Source organism: Mytilus edulis, chromosome 10, assembly GCF_963676685.1.
Source record: "Mytilus edulis chromosome 10, xbMytEdul2.2, whole genome shotgun sequence".
Lineage (NCBI taxonomy): Eukaryota > Metazoa > Mollusca > Bivalvia > Mytilida > Mytilidae > Mytilus > Mytilus edulis.
This window is the reverse complement of record NC_092353.1, coordinates 82,961,997-82,974,036: the sequence shown is the minus strand read 5'-3', so window position 1 is coordinate 82,974,036 and position 12,040 is coordinate 82,961,997.

Genomic DNA, 12,040 nt, shown 5'->3' with positions numbered 1-12,040 from the left:
GTCCAGGCGTGCCATACATGAGTATATAACTCATATTTATAAAGTTTGGTATCAAAAGATATTGTAATTTTGAAGTAAAATGCTTTTTAATCGGCGCGTGCCACTCGGCAATCATCATGTTCAATAAACCTTATCCAATAAACAATTGTCTTGCCACCCACCAATCATCATGTTCAATCAACCTTATCCAATAAAAAATTGTCTTTTGATTAATTAATGGTTGTTGTTGAATGCACCTAACGGTTTAGCATGGTATAATTTCAAGTTGATGAAAGAAAAATAAAAATTGAATTTTGTGTTTACTTTGCCTTTGTTAAAATTTGTTTTTAAGGAAACTGAATATGTAAGCTTCTTTTTTTTGTTAAAGAGGCCAATTTTGAGATACAAATTGAGAAAAAAAAATGCTTCTGAGCTTTCATTTCCTATACATACTTTCATTATACCTTGAAAGACATATGAAAGTATGTGGCGTCCGTAAGGTTCTTCAAAACCCGATTTTAATACAAAAGTATTATAGCAATTTTAAAACTTCAAGCGGTAAATACTATTTTATGTTTTAAAAAGAGAATATAAATCATATAAAGTGTCTTCTATGAACGATAAATTTATTACTGAATAAAAAAATGTTCATCTTTATTTTAACAATTGAAGATGAATACCATTTTCATTTATAATGTAATAAGCATAGTGATGTAAGAAATATAATGCATAATGTGGGAGAACTTAATAATTTAGTTAACTTAATCATATGACTCTAGAGCCCGTTCTGCCATGATTATTAATTTAAGAGACGATAAAGAACTGGACAACTGTCGAAATAAATGATTTTAAGATTTGGAAATAAATGAAAGTGGTGTATGAATATATGAATATATACAACAAAAATAAGCGAAAGGAGATGTGGTATGGTTTTCCACAAAAGTTAAAATGAAGTAGATGGAAATAAATAAGTCATATTTACACTCTTAAAATGTGTTTAGGGCCTAAACATCAAGCTATACATATGTTTACTTGTAATGCATTTGTAAATAAGTTCTTATCCTCAATATGTTCCTCTCCTAAACACGTGAAGGAAGGTGTTTAAATCTAAACATGTTTAACCCTCTATGTATTTAACCTGACAACATGTTAAAGATAAACATGTTTTGGTGCTGCCTCTTATCAACAGAAATGATACATTCTCAGAAAATCACATCAGAAATTGGATTAGACTAAAACCTCATTAAAACTGAATATATTTGTTTTTGTAGAACATGAGTTTAGTCTCCCTTAAAACATAATAAATCATCATATAGAGACCAAGGCAGCAAAGATACTCAAAATAATCTTTTTGCATTTGCCAGTATTCTATCCTTTTAAAATCCTTGCTGTGAGGTTTGGTTGACATCAGAAAAATGAATGAAACATTGGCCACTGGACCTTAAGCAACCAAATATCATCCTCACCTTTCCATGAAGAGTTCACAATTATTTGTCTTTTTTAAAATTAAAAGGATAAAACAAATATATGAGTTGAAAATACGCCATTACATCAGAGGTAAAAATATACAACAGACAGAAATACAGAATAAACACGGCAGGAACAAACAAACGGGAAAAAAATCAGAACAATTTGAAATACCATATACATGTCTAATCAGTATACAAGCGGATTATAAACGGGTCAAGGTTGGGCGAACATGAACTTCTACCGATTACACAGGTGACAATCAACTGATTGAGGCACGTGTCGAGAAAACCTTAAATAACTCTCTAATAAAAAAAGATATAAATATTTAAAACCGGGATCTGACGACGATAGAAATCCCATGAACTACAGGGGAATCACTTTGGTTTCCGTACCGTGTAAGATATATTGTTACATTTTAAACACGAGACTTAGCTCTTGGCTGGAAAATAACGAAATTCTGTGTGATGAGCAAAATGGGTTCCGCCGTAACCGTAGTTGCGAAGAACATATTCACACGCTTCATTCTATTCTGAACGACAGAAAAATATCAAGAAAGTCAGCTTATGTATGCTTTGTAGACATGAAGAAAGCTTTTGACACCGTAACATCATCTCATCTTCTGTGGTTTAAATTACAACGTATTGGTGTCCGTGGACAGTTCTTATCTGCGATTCAATCCTTGTATAATGACCTAAAATGTACCGTTCGTATCAATAGTGACCAGACCCCTTGGTTCAGTGTAGATGCCGGTGTGAAGCAGGGCTGTATCCTATCGCCCACTTTGTTTTCAGTATACATCAATACTTTGGCAGATCGTATAAACTCTCTAGAATGTGGAGCGCTTATTGATGATTTCCGTCTCAGTTTATTGCTCTACGCGGACGATATAGCGCTAATAGCTCCAGATAAAGAAAGTCTACAACGTATGTTAAATGTAGTAACCGAATGGTGCGCTGAATGGAAGTTATCCGTAAACATTGGCAAAACTAAAATTGTCCATTTCCGTCCACAGTCATCCATACGTTCAAATTTTACGTTCCGATGTTCTGGAAAAATTATTGACTACATTGATTCATACAAATACCTTGGAGTGTGGATGGACGAACATTTAACTTTCGTAAAAAATGCAAAAGAACTGGCCATGCAAAGCAGCGAGCCGTGCGTTGGGTGCTTTAATTACAAAAACTCAATCCATGGGAGGGATGACTTTTAAAGTGTACAATAAACTATATACGTCCGTTGTTGAACCAATTTTACTTTATGGTAGTGGTATCTGGGGCACAAAATCGTTCAGTGCCATATCAGCAGTACAAAACCGAGCATGTAAATTTTTCTTATCGGTGGGAAAGCGCACATCGAACGTAGCTTCACGCGGTGATATGGGATGGACTTCACCAATAACCAAACAAAGAATAAATTATTGTAGACTTTTGTGCAAATTGATCCGTACTGACCAACAAAGAATTTCCTACAAAACTTTTAAATGGACGTCTAGAAGAAGAAAGGGTTGGACATTTGAAGTGCATAAGATTGTTGATCGGATCAGACTAAAGGATCCGACGTATGACTTAACATTATCGACTAAATCAGTTATGCATATGATAAGTGAAAAACTATGTGAGCTGGACAACACAGAATTGTATGAAGAACTTTTTGATGACCGTCGTTGCAATGTAGAGACTGAAAAACATTTTCTGATGGAATGCGCACTTTATGACGATATTCGGTATAACCTTTTTCATGAATGTTCAAAATTAATTCAAAATTTCCACAGCCTTGATATAGATAATAAATTTATTGAAATTATGAACTGTTATGATATACAATATTTCCTATGCAAATTTTTAAATATTTTTTTCTGGCGAAGAAAATTGTTTAACAGCTCTTTATGAAATTTTTAATAGCTTCAGAGTTTTATTATTTTAATTTTACCAGGAAAGTCAGATTTCGACAATTTATATATATATATATTTATTGAATATAGTGATTTTTTTATTTTTATTTTTTACTTTAATGGTGAATATTTTGTGACTTGTATGTTTTTTACGGAATAAATTTGAATTTTTATAGAATTTTAAGCTTTTTAGTCGTTTTTATGGCTGGATATTGATTGTTTTATGTGTATATATTTATATAATGTTGCTTATATTTATGTCAATCAATATGTGACACTTTAATAAACTATTTACTTACTTACTTACAATTATGAAATTTTTACAAAGTCTATTTCTTGATGCCATGTCCCTTGTGACAGTTGTATCATTCCATCAGGTCCTTAATGCACATTTTTGTTCTTAGTGCACTAAGGAGATCCTTTGCGGTATTTCTACGGACCCCAATTCTACTACTTGATTTTGAAGTTCTTATTTTAATATCATCTGGAGAAGAATTGCAGGAGAATAGCATAGTAATTGTCTTGTTCCGATAAAAACAATAAACCAATCCTTAGACCATGCTAAAATTTGTTCTAAATCGCTATTTAAGACATTCGCTATTGTGTTACATACACAAGAATTGCGGACAGCTCAGCTGGATGGCCTTATCAACTATCCCACAGAGAGCAGTTATCATTGATTTTTTTAACGTAATTGTCTACGGGGAATTATGACCACTAGTTAGATAAACGAATACTATGCCTATACTATAGATATCATATAAAATTAACAAATTATAAAGATAGCACCATTTTTCTAGCTTTAAAATGTTGTAATAAAATTCACTTTATCTTGAAATTTACTGGTGTCCTCATCGTGTTGAACGTTGGGTCATCTTCTGGTTGAATATATAGAAAATACGAGGTATACATGTCTACTAAAAAAATCATATTTAATTCATTTTTTATTGTAAATTAAATTAATACGTTATACGATATTGGCAAAAAGTTTTCCTATCAAATGGTATAAAAATCATCATTTTAAAATAATGTTTACTGGTGTCCCTATGCTTTTAAAAGTGGAACTTCATATTTTTTGTTATACAACGTATATTCAGACAACTAGGATTGACCGTATGTGGTTGGTGTTATAAGTTGAATTCTCCATTTCTGATATGAATTTCCTTTTTTTTTTACATCCATTATTTAAAATATCTAGTTAGGTTTTAAGCAGTACATTAATTTCTGTTATACCAAAGATGTCTTTAAAGTACATCAAGTATTGTGGTTCTGTCGACATCTTTGAGAAAAGTACAGAATAAGATTATTTTTTTCTAAAAAAGTCTTTGTCTAAATAAACTTATTTAGTTTCAAGTAACAATAGCATTAATTTGTTATCAATTAATTGAATACACAATGATTGTATTGTTGAAAAAAAAATGGTTACATAATCTGAAAAATTGAATTGAAATAGAATATAGATGGCAACGTGAAATTTTAATGTTATCCAAAACATAAACAATGAACGAAAATGACAAAATACATCGAAAATCCCTTTTAAGAAAAGCTCCATAATAATCGATCTAAATATGGAAGTATTATATAATACATTTTGTACTTCCATGATCTAAACTGCCATATAAACACAAATGTGTCAATATTTACATAGTATATAAGCGTCCCATGGGGCCACGACAAATCCTTTCCAGTGCTGTATTCCAAATTAATACCATATGTTGCTATTTTATCTTATCATGGAAGTATTATATTGAAAATAAAGTATTTCACACACAGGCTCTTATTGAGTGCCCCCCCTTTTTTTCATTTTTATTTTGGTTAAGTTTTATTTGAAAATATTCTTTTCATATTTCATTTTTTTTTCTTGTATAACTCTTATTCTGGCGATATAACCATACTTATTTATATTTGTTGTTCTCTTTTCTTTTGTATAAGGGCATTCTTATTCCTACACATAAGAATATACAGAGGGTTATACATAAAAAAAAACGTATTTTATTAAGTGAAAATAGATTTAGAAACGTTGAAATATGAACGAATATTTTCAAAAATTGATTAAACAAACAATAAAAAAGGAGTGAACTAAACGAGCACCTGACTTTCGTGTGTCATGACATCCCTCATTGACAAATGTTTTGCGCTATTAGATATTTTGTTTCTGTTTTGAATTATTTCCGTGTATTTGTTTACTGACAGCGGTTGTTGGAAATACTTGACCAATAAACCCACAGGAAGGTTACAATCTTTCCTAAATCACAACAATTTTGTGTCAGGATTTCTGTTTATTTGTGGTCATTACTGGTTCTCCGTTCATAAAATGTATTAAATTTCTGTTCCGTCTATATTTGGTTATACTATGCCTATGGATTCTCTCTATTAAACTTGCGAACAACGAAAATTTCCTACTCTGTGTTTATCACGAACGAACTTGAAACGCAAGACGAACGAAAAGCAAATGGGAACCCCCCTTTTTTTATTCATTGCTTTATTATTATATTTATTTTTTTTATATTTTATACTCGCTTGTATATTCTTTGGTTACCTTACAAAATTACTCTTTTTCTTGCGCCCGCCGGAAGCGTTGAGTATTGGTCAAGTTTGACAGATCAACGTAGAATGTAGATGTAGATGTAGATCACTGTTGAATTAGTTAGGTCTAGTTTAACCCGAATAATCCAGTCGTTATATTACGATCACTTCGATCACACCCTCGAGAAAAGTATTAGATAGAGGGAACTGAATTATTCGAGTTGGGTCTAGTTGAGTTTCGAATGTTTGTGAATGAATTAATGAAAATCGACGTCATACTAAACACCAAAAATTAAACACATAAATGAACTATACAAATCCTTGAATGAACTAAAATTAAAAACAACCCATAAAAATAACAAAGACAGACAAGGAGCTCCCGACTTGGGACAGGCGTAAAAATGCAGCAGGGTGAAACATGTTTTGTGAGAATTCAACCCTCTCGCTATACATTAATTGTACCTCTGGCAAATGTAGAATAAACGAATCAAAACTTGTAGATACATTTGTCTTGTATATATATAGAATTAACAATAAATACATAGTTAAGCAAATAATTTTATAAATTTCAATGACAAAATCAGACTTTACAGCTTCAAGTTCTCTATTCCACAACTTTGTTTTACACCGTTACTTTTCAAATACAATTTAAGAGAATGGTCTGTATCATATAACCTCCTTGTTCATATTTCAAAATCAACAGATAATTTATGAGGGGGGGTCATTTATAATGGATATCTGCTTCGGATATTTCTTCTAAAATCAAGGATCATTGACCTTTATTTGGCTGACATAGAGTTTTTAAAGTCATAGTGGGGATCCCTTCTAAAATCTATTGCTTCTGGAATTATCGTGTAATTGCTAATATCATTAATTACGCAATTTATACAATCATACTTTTCTAGTATAAGTGACTTGAAAAAACGACTAACCAAAGACAAATTACGACAACCCAAATGTTTAAATCTATATGACTGTATAAGCACACATGTTCTCTAAATGACAATCAGTAAAAGCTATTGTCTATAGTAGTTCCGATCCCTTCTAAACCTCGCATTATCTAAGACGACAAAACAAGAAACATCATAATATAGCATAGTGGTATATATATTTATTATCTAGACTACTAAAAAACAAGCTATACTACTTCCATTATATAATTGCTAACAAACTACATGACAGCATATAAAAAATGTAACAATATAATCAATAAATGTATCTATGTTTTGGCTTTCTCGGGGGCTACTCACTTTATAAAAAATCTACCCAATCTAAACAATAATATAAAACATTATTCTAAAAAAAACCTATTAACTATAGGATGCGGTGGATACCTGCAACATTGTTTCGGCTGCGGTGGATACCAGCAGCGGGTTTTTTTCGGCTGCGGTGGATACCAGCAGCGGGGTTTCGGCTGCGGTGGATACCAGCAGCGGGGTTTCGGCTGCGGTGGATACCAGCAGCGGGGTATTGGCTGCGGTGGATACCAGCAGCACGATATGCAAAATAATCCCATGCTTACTTATAAAATAATAATTGGAACTGATAATTAAGAATATTTACTATACTGATGTATAATTGACTTGGGGGTAAAAAATAATTTCCCCGAAATTAACATGACCAATAGTAAGTAGCCCCAATATTTAATTCATATATATATGAATACATTTATACAAAGTAAAAGTGAGGGCGGGTGGGAAACAAAATAAAAATCTGCTACGATGAACTGGCAGCTAAAAACGAGCTTATTAATACTTTACTTATATCTCCTATCTGATTGGCTAACCAATCTTCTAAAATATCTCAGTTCTCTTAGTAATTTCTAAAAATATCTCTCTCTGTTATCTCAATTTGTATTCTATAAATATCACACCTGACGTAGGCAGTAAATCTATATGACTGTATAAGCACACATGTTGGACTAGTTCTTGAATAAGAAAGGGATGTTTCATCAGCACACAATCGAGTTAGACTTATCAAATTACCAGCTATGTCATATACATGAATAAGGAATAGTAGGGAACCTAATACTGAGCCTTGTGGAACTCCTGCATTAGTATTCTCAATTTACATGTTACATTATGAGATCAAAATATCTTAAATTCCCCAGTCCGGAGATACCATGTATATTCGCCTGAATATACCATATCGAGAATTTTACATTCATACTTGTAACGTAATACGATATTTGCCAAGTTAAAAAGATCCAGCAGGTGGTGTATATTCTAAAGTGTTTATCGCCTTCTATTATACATGCTGACGATGACATTTAGCTTTAGGGTTATTTTGTTTTCGCAAAGAAAAACAAAAATTAAACAGTTTTATATATATAATATTCTGTTGAAAAATCATTTTTAAAATTAAAGGTAAACAGATAAGCATAACGTCTTCGCGATTTCTTGTTCAGATCCATGGACACAGATGTCAGAATGAATAAGAAAACACTAAACTCTTAAACAATATATTGTTAAATGGACATGCATGTACCAAACATATTTTGATAGAATAGTGTACTGATAGATTTTCTTGTGTATTTTCTATGTTCTGAAAACCGTTCAACATCCCATCAACAATACTTAGATTAAAGTCCTAAGTTTTATAAAGTAAATATATTTTTTTTAAATATCATTTGCAAGGCTGCATGTACATTGAACTATCGTTTTCATATATTTCTTTTCCGCCATGCATAAGTTTAATCTTTACTTTGACTTAATTCTCATGATATATATTTTTATGTATAATTTGTTTAAAAACGTTATGCTTAAAATAATTAACCCACACAGAGCGATAGCACAGACAGATGTAGTAGTCTCAGCCGAAAACAATACGTGATATTGATAATATAAGCAAGTGTGACAAACCAATCACAAATTTGTTGTTTTGGATTATTCATGGTTGACTAGTTCTATATTAACCAGTGACACGTGTCCTAATTTTGAAGAAAAGGGACAGAAAAAGTATTTAACAAAAATAACCGGTTTTTCAACACTATATTTTCAAAATGCACTGCATAATTTAAACAGCTTTAAAGTGTTTCATTTTATTTTATGTTTGTGTCAATGTTCATGACTTACGAGTATTATATTTCTTGTGAAATTGATAGATGAGCGTTTTTTTACAACTACCGAACAAAAGAATATAGCGTAAACGTCAATTCATGGACAAGCAACCCAACGAGAAAAATAAAATTTAAGAGGCATCTACATGTACATGTATAACTAGTTTGGAGTTAGAGAAATCATTCAGTGCCATATGATTCTATTCAGATTTGTGCGTTTTTCGATTTACGAATAAGTCAATAAGATAAAAAAAAGTAATTGAAACCAAAAACCAAAAAGGTACATGAAATAACGTAATAACACAAGTTTCCATATACATATATACCTAGTAGCATTTAATAAAACAACATTTGAACTTATTATTACCATTTTTTTTCAATTGTAATTTTATGTTTAGGTATATTTAATGTTACCCGATATGGAGTTCTTCTAAAATTAAAAATCATTTGAATGGGTATTTCTGGTGTATATACATGTATCACACGTGCTATCTACATGTACAATATACGGAAATGACACGGCTGGGTATTGTAAAGTTACTGAAGGAAGATTCATGTCAGATGTATATCCCCGGACGAAGAATTTACTGTTGTGTCAAAACGTTTAAGTGTAATTTGTCATATTGTAAAGGTTTGAATCGCGTTCGTCCCTTCTTTTTTTATAATATGAATTGCGCCAATAAATGGAATTTGACACATTCCCCATTTCCATTCTCTATTTTATTAATTGTGTTATAATAACCTCGAAACGATTAACCTATTTACACCTTCATGTAACATTAGAATACTGACTTCAACTGTTAAATAACTTTATAATTACTAAAATTACTAAAATTTGAAGTTATGTACTTTAAGAAAGTCTCCTCTTTATGCCATGTTTTTTTGTGTCAATTCTATCATTCCATCAGGTCCTTAATGCACTATTTTGTTCTAAGTGCTAAGGAGGCGCTTTGCGGTATTTCTTCTTAGTTTAAACATATTTATTTATAGTGGATTGGGAAACAAGTTTTACAACTTATATTAATCCCTTTCCACTTTGCGGGTGCGAGTGCTGCCTTGTAGCGGCATTAGCCTACTCTTTTTCGAAATCTACAAGGGTGTCTTTAACGTGCAAGAGATATGGCTCTCTCTTAACACGGGCCAACCATTTATCGTCCCCGTCCGACGGACTATCATCGTTTCCTCAAGACCATACTCGCAAATGGTGTCAAGGGAGAGCCGAAAATTGAGTTCCTGAAATTTTCATCCCAAACGGGAATCAAACCAGGAACCTTTGTGTTAGTAGTCCGATGCACTAACCACTACACCACGGCTCTCTTTTTCTTCTTGTACCATTAAATACCGAAAAGGACCTCCTCGGTGCACTAAGAACAAACATTTGAAAACAAGTCTATAATATTTGCGCAATTAAATGATTGTTTTATTGGCGCAAATGAATGCTGCAGTTTTTACAATAAAGTGATGCAAAAAAAGAATTGGCGTAATTAAGTTGTGGCGCAAATCAATTCTTTTTTTTAGCGAAACTGGATATCGACCTTCAAAACATTTTGTGTACACAAACGAAACAGTATTTAGAATGAAATTCAAAACAGTGTAGCTGTGGCCATTGGTTGACACATTAAAATCATCCATTGACTGGGACAATTTACGTGAACGTTTGTCTGTAACGACCACTGTTCACGACGTACCTACGATAGACATTTAAACTGTGGGATCACCAAAGGTTTCTTAACGCCTTTAAGTATAAAATAATTCGAAAAATTAATCAGGAATAACCTTTGTGTTTTGATTTATATAATTGATATAAATCAAAATATCGTGTTATTTCTGATTAATTTTTCGAATTACTTTATTTAGGTGTTGAGAACCTTTGGTGACCCCATAGTTTAAATGTCTTTAAAAAGTACATAGTGAGCATTGGTCGTTACATACAAATGTCCCAGTCAATGGATGATTTTAATGTGTCAATCAATGGCCACAGCTACACTGTTTTGAATTTCATTCTATCTTTTACGCAATCTAGCCGGAGAATAAAAGTTTTTGCAATTTGTGTAGGATTTCAATTTTAGAATGTAATGAACAAGTAAGAAGATCGTTAGAAACCTTAAGCGAATCGGTAAATGAGCTATGCACGATGAAAGGGAAAAGTTTGTTGCGTCGATAAAAAATTTCTTAGATGCATGTGATAATTGTAAAATGTCAAGTCTTTAAATAACATCCATTTGTAGAACTGATTATTTCGATCCTTCAAATATGTGTAAAATAATAATAAAAAGATATATTATTTAGTCTCTTTCATGTAAATACTGTAGATTTGTATTTGATCATCGATTGCAAACATAACGCCCAGTGACAAATATTTCATGTATTCGTACAAAGAACAAATCAAATTCTTTTAGAATACAACTGATTGGTTATTTAAGGTAAATGATTTGCGACAGAATAAGTGAAACTTGACCAGAAGCTTACCTCTATGATAAAGAAATATAAAAAAGGTAAAGTTATTTTTCAATTCTGTATTTTACTCATACATGGACTTAAGCACTTTTCACAGTAAAAAAAAAATACAGTTTTAACACCGACAGCAGGAATCACAAGCGACGCTGGTTCCATAGATATCTTCAACGAATTTTTATATATCCCTGGCAGTTTTCGGTATATATCAGACTCTGACATTGAGGAGAACAAATACCATGGATGTGTTGTCTTTTTTCTAATACATTTAGATATAAAACGTTTACTTCATATAAAGCCTCATTTATATAACATTATATATAATTTATTGTGTCAAGGAAATATTTGGATCAGAGAAATATTTGGCGGAGGAGAGAGAGAGAGACATATAGACTTATATCGCAGTATTTGGTCTCTTGTTGTTCATGTCAAAATGTGATGGGAGGAAACGTTTCCCCTTCGTTTTATATATATTCCATAATGATATTATTTAGAGATTTAATCCAATCCAAACTAATAATTATTGTTTTTTTTTTATCTCGCATCTTTTTATATTAAATCATTTTAACTCAAAACCATAATAATTGAAATAACTTTCTGAAATAAAACCCTAACATACTTGTATATCAGACGCTTAATAAAACGATATACCATACGAC